At 34.4% G+C, this 21,791-nt stretch overlaps 1 protein-coding gene across 8 annotated transcripts in view; it reads right to left on the reverse strand.

The window, feature by feature from the left end:
• MBD5 (methyl-CpG binding domain protein 5) overlaps window positions 1-21,791 on the reverse strand; it is a 426,385-nt gene that overhangs the window by 253,673 nt on the left and 150,921 nt on the right. For 7 of the 8 annotated variants that reach the window (XM_047771973.1, XM_047771975.1, XM_047771969.1 and 4 more), the window contains exon 2: window positions 18,634-18,726. The gene's annotated coding sequence lies outside the window, so the exon portion shown is untranslated. Of the gene's footprint in view, window positions 1-7,185; window positions 7,264-18,633; window positions 18,727-21,791 lie in introns of all 8 variants that reach the window. The other variant, XM_047771970.1, reaches the window with a different exon arrangement.

The raw sequence follows: 21,791 nt of genomic DNA on the forward strand, positions 1-21,791 counted from the left end.
AAACACTCCAGGCAGCGCCCACACATACCTGATTACTGTCACTTCCCAGGACCCTGCAGCCTGTGTGGCAATTCCTTCATGGGCTAAGCAGTACAAGGTGCTTCTTGCATGGTCTACAGGTAATGAGGGCAAACCACCAAAGTTATCTCTGACTCCAGAGGTAGTCATGACCCTCCATCACTAGGGGTCCGTCAATATACACAACTTGCAGCCCCAGTCACCTCAGAGGGCACCAGAGAGGAGCCCATTGCAACTGAACACCATGCATTGTTGCTCTCACTCCCCTGGAAACTCCTATACCCTGCCACTTCCACTACCACTGCCAAATGCTCTGGACACTGCCTAAATCTGCCTGAGGCTCATTACCACTTCCCAAGCCCTGCCACTAGGAGTAGCATGCACTATCTTGCTATTGTCAAGAGCCCAGCAAACACTAACTACTGCCCACTGCTTCCTCCCTGCAAACACACTCAGTACCCTATCAAGGGGATATAGTGTTCACACCAAAGAAAGAGAAATATCCAAAATGCCTCTTCAAAAATAAATAGTAATCCCCACAAAATACAAAGGGGTGCTCTTGTATAGAAACAGCCCTCCAAGACTAGCATAGTTGGTTTCCCTAACCTCACAGAAAAGGAAAAATATAAGCGAAATAAAGAAGCTCAGGAACCACTACCAGTTAGAAGAACAGGAGAATTCACCTGAAGTAGCGAACAATGAAACAAACCTCTGCAGTTTAAAAGACACTGAGTTCAAAAGAGAGATATCAAAATACTGAAAGAATTAAGGGTAAATATGAAGGAATTGAGAGAATATCAACAGTAATGCAGATTACTTTAGAAAGGAATTAAAAATATAAGGAGGAACCAAAAAAAATTAGGAAATTCATTTGCAGAGACACAAACTGAGTTAAAAACACTAAAGAGCAGAATGAATAATGCAGAGGAATGAATTAGCGACTTGGAAGACAGAGTAATGGAAATCATCCATTCAGGACAGCAGACAGAAACCAAATGAGTAAAACATGAAATATAAGAGATCTATGGAATAATATAAAGGCCAATCTACGCATAATAGGGATTGCAGTAAGAGAAGAAAAAGAAAAGGCAATTGAAAATATACATGAAGACTTTATGTCTGAAAACCTTCCAAATCTAAAAAAAAACCAGATATCTGGATACAGGAAGCAGAGAAGGCCCCAAACAAGTTGAATCCAAACAGGCCCACACCAAGACACAGTATAATTAAAAAAAATGGTAAAAGTTAAAGGTAGAGAGAGGATTCTAAAGGCAGCAAGAGAAAAACAAAGTGCTAAGTATAAAGGAATTCTCTTGAGGCTATCAGCTGTTTTCTCTACAGAAACACTACAGGACAGAAGAGTGGTAAGATATACTCAAAGTTCTAAAAGGGAAAAATGTGCAGCATAGAATACTCTACCCAGCAAGAATATCACTTAAAATAGAAGGAGAAATAAGTATTTCTCCCACAAACAAAAACTAAGAGTATACCAATACAAAACATATTCCAAAAGAAAAAAAAAAGGAATACTCAAAGAGCTTCTCTAAATAAAAAAGAAGAAGAAATAGGATGGAGGAAATCATAATTGGAATGCCATCACTTAAATAAGCCAGTATATAGATCTAAAAGAAAAAACAACAAGAAAAACTCTTGTACAAGTGACGATAAACACAAGGAACAGCAAAAGGACAAATACAAATATGTTAAAATAGGACTTAAAAATCATATACTGTGGGGAAGGAAAGTAAGAAAATATAGACTCTCTTTTTTTTAGTATTTGTTTGAGTCTATATGACTATTAGGGTAAAGCAAGCAGATATAATAAGGGGTTAACTAACATTCGTGAAAAACAGGGCAACCACAAATCAAAACCAAACACTACATTCTCAAAAACTAAAAAGAAAAGGATACAAGCACAAAATAAAAGGAAATTATCCAACCAAAGAAAGAAAGGAAGAAAGGAGAAACTCAGAATCAACTGTAAAACAAGGTTTAAAATGGCAATAACTATATATCTATCGATAATCACCTTAAATGCCAATGGACTGAATGCTCCAATCAAAAGATACGGAGTGGCAGATTGAATAAAAAAGCAAAAAGCTACAATATGGTGTCTAAAAGAGACTCACCTTAGGGCAAAGGACACATACAGATTGAAAGTGAGAGGATGGGAAAAGATATTTCATGCCAATGGTCAAGACAGGAAAGCAGGGGTTGTAATACTCATATAATACAAAACAGACTATATTTTAAAGCTTTTTTTTGTTTTCTATTTTTTGTCTTTTTAGGACTGCACCCACAGCATATGGAGTTTCCCAGGATAGGGGTCAAATTGGAGCTGTAGCCACCAGCCTACACCACAGCCACAGCAATGTCAGACCCATGCTGCATTTTTGACCTACACTACAGCTCACGGCAATGCTGGATTCTTAACCCACTGAGCGAGACCAGGGATCAAACCCACAACCTAATGGTTCTTAGTCAAATTTGTTTCCACTGCACCACGATGGGAACTCCAAGACAAAATAAGACTTTAAAATGAAGCCCATAAGGAAAGACAAAGAAGGACGCTATTTAGTAGTAAAAGGATCCATTCAAGAAGAGGATATTATGGAGTTCCTGTTGTGACTCAGTGGTTAACGAATCTGACTAGGAACCATGAGGTTGTGGGTTCGATCCCTGGCCTTGCTCAGTGGGTTAAGGAGCCAGTGTTGCCTTGAGCTGTGGTGTAGGGCCCAGATCCTGCATTGCTATGGTTCTGGTGTAGGCTGGCAGCTATAGCTCTGATTAGACCCCTAGCCTGGGAACCTTCACATACCGCAGGTGCAGCCCTAGATAAAAAAGACAAAAAAATAAAAAATAAAAAAAGAAGAGGATATTACAGCCATCAATAAATATGCACCTAATATAGGATCATACATACAACAGATACATACAACAAATACTATCAGAAATAAAAGGAGAAATTGATGGGAATCCAATTCTTACGAGACTTTAATACTCCACTACATCAATGGACAGATCCTCTAGACAGAAAATCAATAAGGCAACAGAGATCCTAAATGACACAGTAGAAAAGTTAGACTTAATTGACATTTTCAGGACATTAAATCCAAAAAAATTAGAATATACATTCTTTCCAAGTCAATAAGGAACATTCTCAAGGATTGACCACATACTTGGGCACAAAACTAACCTCAACAAATTTAAGAGTACAGAAATTATTTCAAATATCTTCTCTGACCACAACGGCATGAAAACTGGAAATCAACCATAGGAAAAGACATGAGAAAAAACTGACTACATGGAAATTAAACAACATGCTACTAAAAAAACCAATGAGTCAATGAGGAAATCAAAAAAGAAATTAAAAAATACCTCAAGACAAATGATAATGAAGACATAATCATTCAAAATATATGGGATGCCAGAAAAGCAGTGTTTAGAGGGAAGTTCACAGTGACACAGGTCTTCCTCAAAAAAGAAGAAAAATCTCAAATCGACAACTTAATCTACCACCTAAATGGATTGGAAAAAGAACAAACAAAGCCTAAAGTCAGCAGAAGGAAGGAAATCAGAAAGATCAGAGAGCAAATCAATAAAATAGAGATTCAAAAAACAATAAGAAAAAAATCAATAAAACCAAGGCTAGTTCTTTGAAAGGGCAAACAAAATTGACAAACTCTGGCCAGACTCACCAGGAAGAGGAGAGAAATAACCCAAATAAACAAAATAAGAAATAAAAAAGGAGAAATCTGAATGTATTCTTAGAATACAAAGAACCATAACAGAGAGTTCCTGTCATGGCTCAGTGGTTATCGAACCTGACTAGTAACCGTGAGGTTGCGGGTTTGATCCCTGGCCTTGCTCAGTGGGTTAAGGATCTAGCATTGCCATAAGCTGTGGTGTATGTTGCAGATGCAACTTGGATCCCATGTTGCTGTGGCTGTGCTGTAGGCCAGAGCCATAGCTCTGATTCGACCCCTAGCCTGGGAACCTCCATATGGCCACAGGTGCAGCCCTAAAAAAGACAAAAAGACAAAAAAAAAGAACCATAACACAATACTATGAACAATTATATGCCAACAAATTTGACAACCTAGAAGAAATGGATAACTTTCTAGAGAATCAAGAAGAAACAGAAGAAACAGCCCACCTGAACAGAATGATCACTAGAAATGAAATTGAATATGTAATAAAAAATACTCCCTACAAACAAAAATCCAGGGCCAGATGGCTTCACAGGCGAATTTTAACAAATATACGAAAAAGAATTTACACCCATTCTTCTTAAACTTTTCCAAAAGCTTGAAGAAGAAGGAACACTCCTAAAGAAATTCTATGAAGCTGCCATCAACCTAATACCAAAACCAGACAAAGCTAATACCAAAAAAAAAAAAAAAAATTATAGGCCAATATCTTTGATGAATATTGACACAAAAATTCTGAGCAAAATTTTAGCCAGTCAAATCCAACAACATATAAAAAAGATCATAAACCAGGACCAAGTGGGATTCATCCCAGGTTCACAAGGATGGTTCAACATATGCAAATCTATCAACCCTATACACCACATTAACAAAAGAAAAGTCAAAAACCACATGATTATCTCAATAGATGTAGAAAAAGCATTTGACAAACTTCAAAATGCATTCATGATAAAAACTCTTACCAAAGAGGATAGAGAAGGAACATACCTTAACATAATAAAAGCCATTTATGACAAACCCACAGCAAATACAATATTCAATGGAGATAAGCTGAAAGGCTTCCCACTAAAATCTAGAACAAGACAAGGTTGCCCACTCTTGCCACTTTTATTCAACATAGTATTGGAAATCCTAGCCACAGCAATCAGACAAAAATAAATAAATAAATAAATAAAAAGAAATAAAAGGTATCCAAATTGGAAAAGAGGTAAAACTGTCACTGTATGCAGATGACAGGATACTATATATAGAAACGCTAAGGACGCCATCACAAAACCTACTCAAACTGATCAACAAATTCAGCAAAGTATCAGGAACAAGATTAATATTAAAAAATTGGTTGTATTTCTGTATGCTAGCAATGAAATATTAGAAAAGGAATATAAAAATACAAATACTTTTAATATCACACTCCCAAAAATTAAATACCTGGGAATAAACCTGACCAAGGAGGTGAAAGACTTATAGATGCTGAGAACTATAAAACATTAATCAAGGAAATTAAAGAGGATTCAAAGAAATGGAAAGATATTTCATGCTCCTGAGCTGGAAGAATTAATATCATAAAAATGGCCATATTACCCAAAGCAATCTACAGATTCGATGCAATTCCTATCAAATTACCTATGACAATTTTTCACGGAACTAGAACAAACAATCCAAAAATGTATGTGGAACCACAAAAGACCCAGAATTGCCAAAGCAATCCCGAGGAACAAAAACCAAGCAGGAAGCATAACTCTCCCAGACTTCAGGCAATATTGCAAAGCTATAGTCATCAAGACAATGTGGTACTGGTACCAAAACAGACATATAGACCAATGGAACAGAATAGAGAACCCAGAAATAAACCCAGAAACCTATGGTCAATTAATCTTCAACAAAGGAGGCAAGAATAGAAAATGGGAAAAAGTCTTTTCATCAATTGTTGCCGGGAAAACTGGACACCTGCCTGTAAGTCATTGAAACTGGAACACACCTCTACACCATGCCCCCAAATAAACTCAAAATGGCTTAAAGACTTTAACACAAGACAAAACAACATCAAACTCCCGGAAGAAAACATAGGCAAAACATTCTCTGACATCAACCTTATGAATATTTTCTTAGGTAAGTCTCCCAAGGCAACAGAAATAAAAACAAAAATAAACCAATGAAACCTAATCAAACTGACAAGTTTTTGTGCAGCAAAAGAAACCATAGGAAAAACAAAAAGACAACCTACAAAATGGAAGAAAATAATTTCAAATGATGAAACTGACAAGGGCTTAATCTCTAAAATATACAAACAACGTATACAACTCAACACGAAAAAAAACCAACAATCCAATTGAAAAATTGGCAAAAGACCTGAATAGACAATTCTCCAAAGAAGATATTCAGATGGTCAATAAACATATGAAAGAATACTCAACATCATGGATTATTAGAAAAATGAAAATCAAAACTACTATGAGGTACCAACTCATACCTGTCAGAATGGCCATCATTAACAAGTAAAGAAAACAAATTCTGGAGAGGGTGTGGAGAAAAGGGAACCGTCCTACATTGTTGGTGGCACTGTAAATTGGTACAAACACTGTGGAAAACAGTATGGAAATACCTCAGAAAATTAAATATAGAACTACCATATGACCCAGCAATTCCACTCTTGGGCATATATCCAGAGAAAACTTCCCTTGAAAAAGATACATGCACTCATGCATTCACTGCAGCACTATTCCCAATAGCCAAACATGGAAACAACATAAATGTCCACTGACAGACGAATGGATTAAGATGTGGTATATACACACAATGGAATACTACTCAGCCATAAAAAGAACAAAATAATGCCGTCGGCAGCAACATTGATGGAACTATAGACTCTCATGCTAAGTGAAGTAAGTCAAAGAGAGAAGGACAAATACTATATGATATCACTAATATCTGGAATTTAATATACAGCACTAGTGAACCTTTCCAAAGAAAAGAAACTCATGGACTTGGAAAACAGACTTGTGATTGCCAAGGGGGAGGGGGAAGGAGTGGATGGACTGGGAGTCTGGGGTTAAAAGATGCAAACATGGAGTTCCTGTCATGGCTCAGTGGTGAATAAACCGACTAGCACCCATGAAGACGTGGGTTTGATCCCTGGCCTTGCTCAGTGGGTTAAGGATCTAGTGTTGCTGTGAGCTGTGGTGTAGGTCGCAGATGTGGCTCAGATCCCACATTGCTGTGGCTGTGGTGTAGACAGGTGGCTAAAGCTCCAATCAGACCCCTAGCCTGGGAACCTCCATATGCCGTGAGTGCGGCCCTAAAAAAAAAAAGACAAAAAGTCAAAAAAAAAAAAGATGCAAACAATTGCATTTGCAGTGGATACTCAATGTGATCCTACTGTATAGCACAGGGAACTATATCTAGTCACTTGTGATGAAACATGATGGAGGACAGTGTGAGAAAAAGAATATATATATACCTCTTAGCTGCTACCCTTGCTTCCTATGACTGGGTCACTTTGCTGAAGAGTGGAAATTGACAGATCAGTGTAAATCAACTATAATGGAAAAAAATAAAAATCATTAAAAAGTAAATATACAAGTTCTTAGAAAACACATACAATTCATGTTAACAATTTTATATACTATGTTAAGTTAAAAATAAATACCATAAGCTTAATTTTTCAATGATTAAATAAGCACTCTGAAATCATTCATGCCTTTTAAATGTTCACCTTAATGTTTTAATTGAGATCTTTTTTATACTTGCCACCTGCTAATGTGGCAAAAATAAGAGGCATGGTTTAATAAGGATCATTTGAGGCTCATACATTTTTTAGAATGAGTACAAAAATATCATACTTAGCTAAACCATGGCGAAACATATCTAAGTTTTGTATAAATATAAATAAGCCTATATGTAGTCTCTTAAAATTTTTAAGATGAGAACATTCTATGTATGATGTCCTATGCCTTATTTTTAAAAAAAATTTAACAAGGCTGTGCCTTCCATAATACCACAAAGGTCTTCTTAGACCAGATGGGATCTAGGTCATGTGGCTGAATGTAGCTAGAGAAAAACCCAGTTTCACTTTTAAATTCATGAAGCTCTTAAGTGGGCTCTTCATGCTCACAACCAATCACAGTATAATTTCCTAGTCCATTCAATCTCCCATTTTCCTAGATAATGTTTTCACACCTCTCTTCCTCGAGTCCTCTCCCTCACACTCCATAACCAGTCCATCAGGAATACAGCTAAGTAGTTTCAAATTACATCATAACTCCAACTACTTTCTCATCACTTTCATTGGTCTTCCTCTGGTCTAAGACACCATTATTTCTGAAATATCTCTTAGCTGTTACACTTGCTTCCTACTTATAATAATTCAAATTGATAAAACCAGAGTGAGCACTTCAAAACTTGTCAGATCATTCTACTCTTCTGCTAAGACAAACAGTGTCCAATGGATATTATATTTCTGGCCCCATATTCTACTATCCTTTTTGTTCTGATCAAGACACACTGGGCTCCAAACCTTTTATATAAAACATCTGACATGTACCTCTCCCAGTGCATGTACACTGGCTATTATCCTTACCTCCTTACATTCTTTTGTCACATATCCACATGACTAACACCTTTGCTTAAGTCTTTGCTTAACTTTGCTCTTTCTTGATAAGACTTATCCATTAATCTTTCTTTTTTTTTTTTTTTTTTAAGGGCTGCACCTATGGCAAATGCAAGTTCCCAGGCTAGGGTTCAAATCAGAGCCCCAGCTGCTGGCCCACATCATAGCCACAGCAATGCCAGATCCAAGCTGTGTCTGCAACCTACATCTCAGCTCATGACAGCGCTGGATCCTTAACCCATGAGTGAGGCCAGGGATTGAACCCACATTGTCAAGGATAACAGTTGAGTTTGATACCACTGACTCAGAAGAGGAACTCCCACCCTGCTAATCTTATTTAATATTGTAAAATCTCCTCCTAATTGCACTGACACTGCCAACCCAACATACGCTTTTATGTGTTTTTTTTCCATAGCACATACTATCTTCTGATATACAACACTATATGCTTATTATGATTATTTTTTAATGTCTGTCTGCCATCATTGGAATATAAACTCCGTAAGGGTTGGGATCTTTGTATTGTTCACTGATCCCAAGTACCTAAAACAGTACCTGACACAAAGTAGGTCCTCAATAAATATTTGAGAAAAAAAATGAAAAAGTTTATTCACTTAGCTTAAAGAGTTAAGATTCATATTTATTTTAATAATTTTTCAAAGCTTAAATATTTTACACTAAAATTTATCTCCTGCTCCTATTCTTCATCTAATTCCTATTCACTCCCCATGAGAAAATGTCATCATTATCATTCCCTTGTGTATCTTTGCAGTGATTTTTATGCACAAGGAAGAATATATGAATGAATATGCTTTTCCCCATTATGTTTGAACCGCAAACATCCTACACATATCAATCTACAATTGTAATACTGTAATTTCAATTGTAATTTGAAAAAGTGAATAGATCATAAATATTTTTCTTTATTAGGAATAACAAGTTTCAAAAAAAAGGGAGTTCCCATCATGGCTCAGTGGTTAACGAATCTGACTAGGAACCATGAGGTTGTGGGTTCATTCCCTGGCCTTGCTCAGTGGGTTAAGGATCTGGCATTGCTGTGAGCTGTGGTGTAGGTCGCAGATGTGGCTCGGATACCACGTTGCTGTGGCTCTGGTGTAGGCCATTTACTACAGCTCCAATTAGACCCCTAGCCTAGGAACCTCCATATGCCGCAGATTGGGCCCTAGAAAAGACAAAAAAAAAGAAAAAAAAAAGAAATAACAAGGTTCCTAGTTTAGTTGTAATAGCTGTGTACTATTCCATTCTGGATACCCCACAGTTAAATTTTACCCATAGAGATGCACACTTAGGGTTTCTCCAATATTTGCTATTAAATATTGCTAAGAATAACTTTATGCCTATTTCATAAAGGAATATATCAGTGGATAAATTACAAGAAGTAATTAGCTAGGTCAATGGAAAAGGTGTTTTTCTACTTTTAACAGATATTCCCAATTACCTTCCATATGATTTATATTCTACCAGAAACATTCAATTTACATTCTACCAGGAAAATAAAAGAATGCCTCCATTCTTAACAAGACTAGTATATATAAGTTTAAGAAATTTGAAATTCTAATAGGTGACAAGTAGCATTTCATTGTGGCTTAATTCTGCTTTTCTTTTATTGAGTGAGGTTGAGATTTTTCTAAGAGCCATCCGTAGTTCTTTTTCTGTAAACAGTCTGTTCTCATACTTTGTCATTTTTCTGATTGCAACGTTAGTCTTTTAACTTATTATTTTGTGGGGTTTTTTTTTGACATTTAAAAACTTTAGCCAATCTGGTGTTGGGAAAGGTGGACCGTTACATGTAAATCAATGAAGCTCGAATACCTCATCACACCATACACAAAAAGACCTCGAAATGGCTTAAAGACTTAGACACACCACCATTAAACTCCTAAAAGAGAACTCAGGGAAAACATCGTTTGACCAGTTGTAGCAATGTTTTCTTTGGTCAGTCTCCCAAGGAGACAGAAATAATAGCAAAAATAAATGAGACCTCTTTAAACTTAAAAGCTTTTGCACAGCAAAGGAAACCGTAAACAAAATGAAAATACAGCCTAGAAATGGGAGAAAATATGTGCAAACTATGCAACTGACAAGGGCTTAATTTCCAAAATACACAAACAGCTCATACAACTCAATATCAAAAAACCAAACAACCCAATCAAAAAATGGGCAGAAGACCTAAACAGACATTTCTCCAATGAAGACATACAGATGGCCAACAGATAAAAGAAATGATGCTCAACATTGTTAATTATCAGAGAAATACAAATCAAAATTACAGTGAGGTATTGCCAATGTAAGTCAGAATGGCCGACAAAAAGGCTACAAATAATAAATGCTGGAGGGGGCATGGAGAAAAGTGAACCTTACACACTGCTGATGGGATAGTAAATTGGTGCAGCCACCATGGAGTTTCCTCAAAAAACTAAAAATAGAGTTACCATATGATCCATTAATTTCACTTCTGGGCATATCTGGAAAAGGCAAAAACTGTAATTTGAAAAGATGTATGTATCTCAATGTTAATAGTGACAATGTTTATAATAAATAGCGAAGGCATGGAAGCAACCTTAGTCCATTGGCAGAGGAATGGATAAAGAAGATGTAGTATAAACACACAATGGATTACTCAGCCATAAAAAAGAATGAAATAATGCAGAAATATGTATAGATCTAGAGAGTATCACACTAACAGAGAAAGACAAAATTAAAAGACATAATATCACTGATATGTAGTATCTAAAAATATGACACAAATGAATTTATTTACAAAATGAAAACTGACTCACAGGTATCATAAACAATTTTAGGGTTACCAAAGGAGAAAAGGGGGACAGGCTTAATTAAATTAGGAGTTTGGGATTAACATATACACACTATTCTGTATAAAGCAAGTAAACAACAAGGACCTGCTACACAGCACAGGGAACTATACTCAGTATCTTGTAATAACCTATAACAGAAAAGAATCTGAAAAAGATATATGTATATTCAGGATATATATATCTGAATTACTTTGCTGCACACCTGAAACTAGCACAAAATTATAAATCAACTGCATTTCAATACAATTTTTTTTAAATTGCCCCTTCAGTAAGAATTGCAAACTTGTTTCAATGTTTGTGATTTGCCTTTTGATTTTGCCTGTGCATTTCTGTGCTGACAAACATGCTCAAATTTATCAATCACTTCATTTTTTGGCTTCTAGATTTCATTTGGAATGGTTATTTTTAGCAAAAGTCATAAAAAAAAAAAACTCCTGCATTTTCTGAGTAGCTTTGTGGTTTCATATTTTACATTTAAATATTTGGTCCATCTAGAATATATCTTGGTGTATGATGTGAGGTATGGATTCAACTTTTCTTTTTAGATGGCTTAACCAGTTGTCCCAACATGTATTAAACAAGACTTTTCCTACTGAATGAGATGTCATTCTTATTATTTTCAATATTCCCGCATTTATTAAGTCTATGGCTGGAGTTTATAATCTTGTTAATTCTGTCATTTCATACACCAATATATATAGCCTTTTAAAACTAGGGTTATGGGAGAGAACTCTAAATTTTACAAAAATGATATTCGACTATTTTCTGAACTACCCCAAGGCCAGTGCTTTCCCAATTCTCCCAAGGATGCTACATAACTATTACCATTCTAGATACCCTACATACATAGGCTAAATAATGGCCAAAGATACTGTGGCTTAATTCCTATAAACTGGAAATGTTATCTTATGAAGAAGAATCTTTCCAGATGTGACTAAGTCAAAGATTTTAAAATCATATTGTTCTGGATTATACAGGTGAGCCCTAAATGCAATCACAAAGGTCCTTATATGAGAGAAGTAAACACACACAGAAATGGAGAAGGCAATGTGACCATAAGCCAAGGAGTGTTGGCTGCCACCAGAGGTGACGAAAAGGAAGGAAAAGATTCTCCCCTGGAACCTTTAGAAGGAGAACCCTAGATTTTGATTCTGGCCCCTTGACACTGATTTCTGACTTCTGACATCTGGAAACATAAGAGATGCTTATGTTTATGGTTTAATGCTCTGTTGCATTAAACCACCAAGTTTGTGGTACTGTTACAGAAGCTATTGAAAACTAATATACAAACAATATTCTTAGGCTTATTGCACACACCCAAACACTATACAAACTAGGCACTAGGGCTTAAATTACATTTAATTAATTAATTTTATTATAATTGATTTACAATGTGCCAATTTCTACTGGACAGCAAATTGACCCAGTCATATGTATATATCATGATAAAATTGTTATATATAAAAGTTACCCATGTGGTTACACTAATCTTGTGCCACAATATCTTAGTGAGTTCTACTATTTATAATAGTCACTCAGTTGATTAAATAAAACCCACTGGATGGTGCTTTCAGGAATATAATCATATGATTTGCACTTGGGGCTTTTAATTCTATCTTTTAAAATTTCTTTAAAAGTTCTAGCATTTTTCTCTTGGTATGTTCCCCTCATCAAAATGTTATGTAGTCATGGCATGGGGCATCTCTGCAATGTTCCTTATTTGAAATATTTTCAAAGTTTTCTCATTCTTTCCTTACCCTCACAACTGCTTGATATGTTTTGGACTGAGAGGAGAATGAATAAACTTTCCAAGCCTAGTGTGTTTTTTACTATTTTCCCTTGTACCTGCACTGTTTGTGCTTTGTAAGTGTTGTTATCATGTTCTTCGGTTTGTAGATATTCCCTACTGTTATATCTTCACTGCGAACTGCACTCTTTGCATTAAAAAACAATGACTCTGGTCTGACATTAAGCATTTGCCTACCTTTATCTGACGTAATTTTTATCCTTTAGTTTTCAACATTTTAAAAACAATTTAGTTGTATTTCTTACCTATATTAGAGAATATAGTGTTTTGCTCTGTGATTTAGCAGGAAATCCACTTTCTAAAAAGCCAACACAAGCTCAAAGCCCATTTATGTTAATTCCTCTCTTGGCTGATTCCCTTCAGTGTAATGCTGAATGATGATTGTGACATCTGATAGTTAGAATTGCTTTTCATTCTTTAACTTGACTTTTGGATTTTTTAATTTATTTACTCATTTATTTTTGCTTTTTAGTGCCACACTTGCGGCATATGGAAGGTCTCAGGCTAGGGGTTAAATCTGAGCTACCGCTGCCAACCTACATCACTGCCATAGCAACGTGGGATCCAAGTCGTGTCTGTGACCTACACCACAGCTCACAGCAACACCGGGTACTTAACCCACTTAGAGAGTCCAGGGATTGAAACTGCATCCTCATGGATCCTAGTTGGGTTCATTAACCACTGAGCCATGAAGGGAACTCCCTGGATTTTTTTTTTAAAGAAAATATTTTCATCACTAATTTTTATGTCATTTTTCTCCATGTATAGTTTTTTCATCACTAATTTTTATGTCATTTTTCTCCATGTATAGTTTCTCTGTATATATTTTTTCCAGTAATTGTTTTTATAATTATAACATTATGCAACTTTATATTCACAAGTTAAATTATGTCACTTATATAACATACGACTGTCATTTATTTCCCTATTTATGATCTATTAGTTCATTTCTATAAGCAATTAAGGTATTAGCATATTTCCTACTGCTCTGTCCTGTTCTTTCCTTCATATTTCAGTTAATGTTCTTCAGTATTTTCCTCTGCACTATTAAATTCTGCTTTTATTTTTATTTGCAGCTTTAATGTAATTCTTTGACTTGCCAGTGTTGAAGAAGAGGAAAAGGCAATCAACAAACTTACAACTACAAAAAACCTGGATGAAAAGGGGAAACAAATAGGTCAAGGTGGTACATCACTTTTATTTTTAGGGAACATAGTGTTTACATCTTGTCTTAGTCTTTATTTTATAGTTAAATCCTTTCAATGCTCATCCTTCTGTGGTCATTTTTAAGTTATTTCCATCTGAATGAAAGTAGTTCATTTTCTAGGAATTCTTCTAGGAAGGGCATAGTTAAAATAATATTCTCTGAGTTCAAAGCCATCTGTAGTCTTTGTATCTGAAGACACTCTGAATTTAAAATACAAAATACTTTTTCCCTCTATAGAATCCTTTTGATGTTACTCCAGTGTCGACAGGCCCTAAATGTTGATGTGGATAAACAGAGACAAGACTAAATATTTTTCCGTTTTCCTCATCTTAGTGACTTAATCATTCTTTCTTCACGTTTAAACCCAGTAGGTTTGTCTCAGTATTGACAGTTCTAGGTTAATTTCATCTGGCCCAGGGTGAGCCTTTTCACCATGCGGATCCAAATTATCTCCTATTTTATAAACTTTTTATATTTTATCTTTAAATATTTTTTCTTTTCTATTATATTTTTCTTTAGTGTCTCTATCTCAATTTACCTACTTACATACATAACAGACATTTTCCAATTACTTTATTCTTTCTTTGGTTTCCTTCATTTATTCCTCTCATTTTAATCTTTTATATTTCTTAAGAGTACTTCCCATAATGTCTAGTCTTTCTTTTTTCTTTCCAATTTAATCTTTGAAATAAGTACTTTCCTAAGTTTGGCCAGATCATAATCCATCTGTCAATTCACAACATATTTGCCAGAATTCTTGCTTTCTGTATTATCAGTTTTGTTCCTAGTTGATTGCTTTATTCATTTTCTCTTTTCTTCTTCTGTTCCTGTGTTCTTCTATTTGACCCTCCCTGTCTCCCACATTCTTTCCTTTCTTTATGGAGAAACCCACTTGATGTATTTTAAGTAATATTAGGATTCAGATGAGATCCTGAAACACTGAAATAGGTAAAAGCAGTTGAGACTTGGTAGGAGCCACATGAGAGTAAGCGAAGAGAATTAGTCTTGGAAAAAATGTACTAGTAAAGCACAGTATAATGCAGATCTCAGAAACTGAAGGCCAAAAATATGCCTCAAAGGCATAGAACACACCCAAATCGCTGGAGACCTTTATTTCTAATCACATGTGTGGAACAGAAGTGAGGTGAGCTGTCAACAGAATTCAGTAAACTCAGTTAGGTTTAGAGAAGTGGAGAAGGTAGAGGCTACCTGAGAAATAAACAAGCCATTTTTATAGGAGGTATTTTATGTCTGTGGCAGCATAAAAGATTATTCCTTGGAAAGCAAACTTGGAACAATACTCTAGACCCTCCCTACCAACACACGCACATACACACACACACACCCACACATGTACATGCTAGGTAAAACCATTACATTCAGTCGTGAGATATAAAAAAGAAAAAAAAAAGAGGAACTAGCTCAGCACTAACAAATAATAAAAATAAATATATATAATATAAATATAAATAAATATAATTTATTTATAAGGAGTGGTTGAAAAATCAAACATTTTCAAGTTTCCTAGCTACATGCATTTCTTCATAAACTACATGTTCAAGTCTTTTATATAAATGGGTTTCTTTTCCACACTGAATTGTTCTCACTCTTCATATATTAAAAAAAAAAAATCAGTATTTTCCTTATAGCTGCCAACTATAATTGTTAAGTTTTCAAGTGTCTTTTAATTTACAGATTTTTCTAATTATTCAAACATTTTTATAGTAAAAGTTACAAATCTATCATTTTATGGCTTTAAAAGAGTTGTGGGGGAGGGAGTGGGGTGGTTGGAGAGCTTGGGGTTAATAGATATAAACTATTGCCTTCGGAATGGATTAGCAATGACATTCTGCTGTGTAGTACTGGGAACTATGTCTAGTCACTTATGATGGAGCATGGTAATGTGAGAAAAAAGAAAGTGGACATGTATGTTTAATTGGGTCACCATGCTGAACAGTAGGAAAAAAAATTGTATTGGGGAAATAGCTATTAAAAAAAAAAAGAGTTGCTTTTAAACTAAAATTCTTAAGTTATCATTCAAAGATGTTTTACGTCTCACAGATCACATCAATCCTATGCTCAAAACCCACAAATGGCTTCTTGTCAGAGTTAAAGCAAAACATAATTTTAATTTCTTAATATGACCTCTAAGTTCCTTATATGTCTTGCCCCTGCAAGAATCTTTTTTATGGGAAATATATAAATATCAAGTTTTTTTTTTTAAAGAAAGAAAGTATTAAAGATAAATAAAGATACACACTATCAAAGTGTATAAGAAAAACTGAAATAAGATGGCAGAAACAAGACGAGAAAAAAAAAAAAAAAAGAGTTCCCGTCGTGGCTCAGTGGTTAACGAATCCCACTAGGAACCATGACATTGCAGGTTCAATCCCTGGCCTGGATCAGTGGGTTAAGGATCCGGCGTTGCCATGAGCTGTGGTGTAGGTCGCAGACGCAGCTCTGATCTGGTTTCATCAGTACTCAATCTTTCTTAATTTGGAAAAGATTTTACATTCAAAACCCTCAGTAAGCATTATACTTAAATGAGAGGTCAGATACATTCTCTTTAAGATTGACTATAAGGTAAGAATGCCTACTGTAAGTTACTACTACCGCTTAACATAGTTCTGGAGGAATTGACCAAAGGTACTTATTGAAAAGAAGAAAGAAGTAAAAGTATAAGAATAAGAAAGGTAGAACTAAAACTGTCATTACTTGTAATTTGTAATATGATCATCTATCTAGAAAAAAGAACAATCTATTAAGAATAAGATAATTCCGGCAGTGGCACAGTGGTAGTTAATCTGACTGGTATCCATGAGGATGTGGGTTTGACCCCTGACTTCGATCAGTGGGCTTGGGACCTGGCATGGCCATGAGCTGCGGTGTGGGCTGCAGATGTGATTCAGATCTGGCGTTGCTGTGACTGTGGTGTAGGCCAGCAGCTACAGCTCTGATTCAACCACTAGCCTGGGAACTTCCACATGCTGCCTGTGAGGCCCTAAAAAGAAAAGAAAAAAAAAAAGATAATTTAGCAATGTTAGCACTAAGATCAAGTTTCAAAAAATCAGTAGCATTTCTGTACACCAGCAGTAGATACCAAGAAAATGTTTTTAATTGATTAAAACATGAATATCTACCTAAAGAACATCAGGTACAAAATTAAAAATTTCTGTGTGTCATGAACTAAGGAATGTGATTAACTATTTTCTATCAAAAGGTACATTTAAAAGGGATTTTTTTTTTTTAAACCAGAGGGATCTATGTTAGACTGTGGAGACAAAGGAATTATAACATAATTGACTAATTAGTATAATTCTGAAAATAATTGAATAGCACTTCTAAGCAACCAACTCACCATATATAACTACAGAAATAAATTTAAAACAAGAAATATCATTTAGATTTTCAAGAGAAGTATTTCTGACAATAATATTAATCACAGAAAACTAGCAAAATCACTAAGCTGCTAACCAGAAATTAAGGACAAAAAATAGACTCAAGTACTTGCACTTTGAATGAATAAAGAAAAATAGAACAAAGGAAAAAAAATTTTTGCACCAGAGACTATAAACTGTTTTATTTGATTCACAGAGTAGTGAAAGTAGATTTTATTTTTACAGGAAAAATTTTATGCTGATATTGAAAAATTAGTATTTTTAAAAATCTTTATTTGTTTTTTTCTGAAAAAAAAAATGAGATTTGATTTCATGGTCTCTTATTCTCACTTAGAAAGGCTTCTAGAGCTGAACAGAAGTGCCACTAACAGGTCACATAATCTCCAAGGTTCTACTGTACCTACTTGACACACACAATTATTTAAAGTACCTTTTTGGGCATTTTGTGCTTCTTGTGTTTCACTCAAAGTTTCACCAAATGTATTCAGAAATTGTAATGTAAGCATGTAAGCACTCATATGAGACAGGAATGGAATATACTAAGTAAAAGGACATACTAGGTCAAGAAAATCTTTAGGAGCATAAGAAATAATGAAAAGAAGTTTAATATTCAGAGATAATACTCTAAGTATTTGAAACTATGATGGGTTTTTTTGGAGTGGTTCACAAAACAAGTTCTTAACATGGTTAAGGAACTGATTAAGGAATACATTAAAAAATACAGTGAATAGTAGTCTCTGTAAAATTATTTTTTCACGTTAAATTCTACGGAGTAATACATACAATTGTGATGGAAGCTTTTCCATTCTTAATTGGTTTGCATTATTCCATAATATATCAATTTTAACAAATGCCTGCTATAAATGAAATCTAGTATTTCCTATCAAGATAGTGTTAGGACATAAAAATTTGTGTCTGAAAATGGATACATGTGCTCTGTGAGGCTGTTTAGAAAGAGCCAGTGATAAAAAAGTAAGTTTAGCAATCAAATTATAATCTAGCAACCCTAACCATTTAAATTAGATTTAACAGGCTACAGTTATTACTTACCTTGAACGTCTCTTTTTAAAGATCTTGTCTGTAAACCATGTAACCTTCAGTATCTAATTCCCACACACAGAAAATGATATCCTCAATAAGCATCTAAAAGAGAAAACATAATATCATGAATTTGAAGTTATAAACATTTTTTCATTTATTTTAAATGTTAAAGGAGATCTTGAAATTATTCTTTATGATTTAATAAGTGTGGCCAAAGGGTAGTGTGTATTATAGGACATATTTTATGTAATGAAACAGTGATAATAATGAGATTTTTTTCTCCCTTTATAAGAATCAGAAAGTACAGTACAACATATATTTTGATCCCTGGCATAGAGTTTAGTACTTTCTATAATACTATTTTTATCTGGCTAACCTAGTTTCAATGAACATTTTTAAGAAATATAATTTTATACACATTGGTTCTGAGGTCATACATGAATGTATCCCCACCCTAGAAAACTCTTTCCTTGTTCAGAATGGATAATTAGCAAAAATATATTCTTGAATACCTCCGAATTGCCTCTAAAAGTCAAAATCACAGAAATTAATTAGTTAAATATTCTGCTCTCATGAAAAGTCAATATTTTTACCTCTTATCACTTAAACTGTCCCATCAGTGTTTTACACAGAACTAGTAAAACAGCAGAGGTTTTTTAAGAGAAATTGCTTCTTATAGAGAATTGGGATTACTCAGAGAAAACGTTCTATGTTGAAATAATTTGATTCTTATTTTGTTTGATTTTTTAAAATCAGCCTGAGATAAGCAGTTAGGGAAATAGGATTTGGATGCTACAGTGCTATACCTTTAGCATATAGTTTTGAGTACTATGGATTCCAAAACCAAAATCAATAATTTTTTCATTAGCAACATCATTCTGCCTCTTGTCATTAGTGTAGACTCTGTTTTAGTTGCAGCTACACATTAAAACACCTAAGAAATTACTAAATGTAGGGAGATGGTCTCTTCCTTAGATATTCTGATTTAACTGGCATCACATGGGGCCAGGACCTAGCTATTTTTCAAAAGCATTAAAGAATGATGTCTGTTCTGCAAGTTAGGAAACAATCTCAGAGCAATTATTTAACTTAGTTTCTATAGATAACTAACATAGCAAAAAAAAAAAAAATTATATCTATGGGTATCCATGAAAACCAGTAAGATACTTGCTACTCTGACTAGTAAATATTTTATTTATTTATTTATTTATTTATTTATTTATTTATTTATTTACTTATTTATTTTTAGGGCTGCACCCATGGCATATGAAAGTTCCCAGGCTAGTGGTCTATGCCACAGCCATAGCAATGCAGAATCTGAGTCACGACTGTGATCTACACCACAGCTCACTGCAACGCCAGAGCCCCAATCCCCTAAGCAAGGGGAGGGATAGGACTGGAACCCGCATCCTCATGGATACTAGTTGGATTTGTTTCTTCTGCACCACAATGGGAAATCCTTGTCTAGTAAATGTTTTAAATGATTTCAAAGCTTCCCTGACACACGTAAACACATACAAACCTACTTCAACAACTAGGTAATACCACAGATTATGTGAAACTAAGCACGGCATAAATGGTGGTTACAGTGAATCCCAAACCATAATGCACTTAAGGAATTAAGTGCATTATGGTTTAAAGTAGTAATTTTAAAATTACTACTTTAAAATCAAAGGTAGATTCCTAGGTTCCATGCCCAAAGATTCTGAGTCATAAGAACTAGCTTAAGGCCAAGGAGATATTTTTTCAGATATCTCTTATGATTACAAAACAAAAGGTTTATGTCCCCTATAAAATGGCTAAGTATTTATGAACAGTGACTACTATTAGACTTTCATTATTAACATGTATAAAAATATTGTTAAGTTTTATTCTGACATTATATTTCTAATCTTAAAAGGTAATTCCAAGACTCACTGGTAAGAAATAACTTTAAATTTAATAGTGAATAGGACTTCAGCAATAAATCAATGTAGTTAAGCTAAAAAAATGTTTATGGTTCGCCGCTTATTTTGTAAGCTTTGCTATCCTCCCAAGTAAACTGTGTAGGTAATTGATAAAATACTTGTATCCAAAAAAAAAAAGTATAAAACTAGGTTATATTTATAAGGAAAATTTAACCTAAAAGCTTATATGTAACTAGAAACATTTTCTAAATGTCTCAACATTAAATTTTTTTTTGTCCCAGACTCAACGGGGGAAAAAGAACTCCTCTAAAGTAATTTGCTCTGTTTAAATACAAACAAGTTTTTTAAAACAAAAAGTCTTGAATCATTTCCCTCAAGAATACACACACAAACATAGCTTACTAAAAATAACATAAAATAGGCTGTCAACATTTTAGTTTGGAAAATTCTTATAAACAGGTCCAGAAGGACTTCACAATAAAAATAAAATATTCAACATCACATACTCTTCAGAATCCTTCTGAAAAAGTCTAATAAAGAGAGGTAAATATTGGAGTCTCTTCTGTACTCAATAAGGATGGCGATCAAAACTACTAACCCTTGAAAGAAAACTGTACATATTTTCTCTTATCTTCCTAATATGGATGTACTCCTTGTTAATCAGAGACTCACTTATAGGTTTCTTCATTCTATATTTTGTTATTATTTCAATTCTGGCATGTTTGTTTTTTTTCCAGCAACTATATTGTAATTTCCCAGCAAGCCCTAGCCTGAAAGCATTGAACAAACATGTAACAATTTTATCTGTTGGTCTTTCGATTGATTACATATATAGTATTTTACCGTGATTCTGTGAGGCACTCAGCTTTACTCTTTAATATAATTTATTATATTAAATAAATGATTTAAAAAATTGTAATCTCCCTGTGCTGCATGATCTTTCCCATCTGTTCTGAGGACTACTGTACCTAACTCTCTTAATGTCTCATAAGTCAGGTTATTTTGGTTAACTGAGAATAAAAGCTTAATAATTACTAGTATTAATAACAACTAAACAAGATGAACACTTTTCAGTAAACTACATTCTATTTAAATATATTTAACATAGAAGTCATAGGGAACATGGTTCAGTGTTTCCCTTCGCTAAACTACATATTTTAAAAAGAACCAAAAGTTGTAAACCACACAATACAATACAAAAAGCATTCAAACTATACATACTGCTCTTGAATGATTAAAAATACAGACTTCTAGATAATG

Source organism: Phacochoerus africanus, chromosome 3 (genome assembly GCF_016906955.1).
Source record: "Phacochoerus africanus isolate WHEZ1 chromosome 3, ROS_Pafr_v1, whole genome shotgun sequence".
Lineage (NCBI taxonomy): Eukaryota > Metazoa > Chordata > Mammalia > Artiodactyla > Suidae > Phacochoerus > Phacochoerus africanus.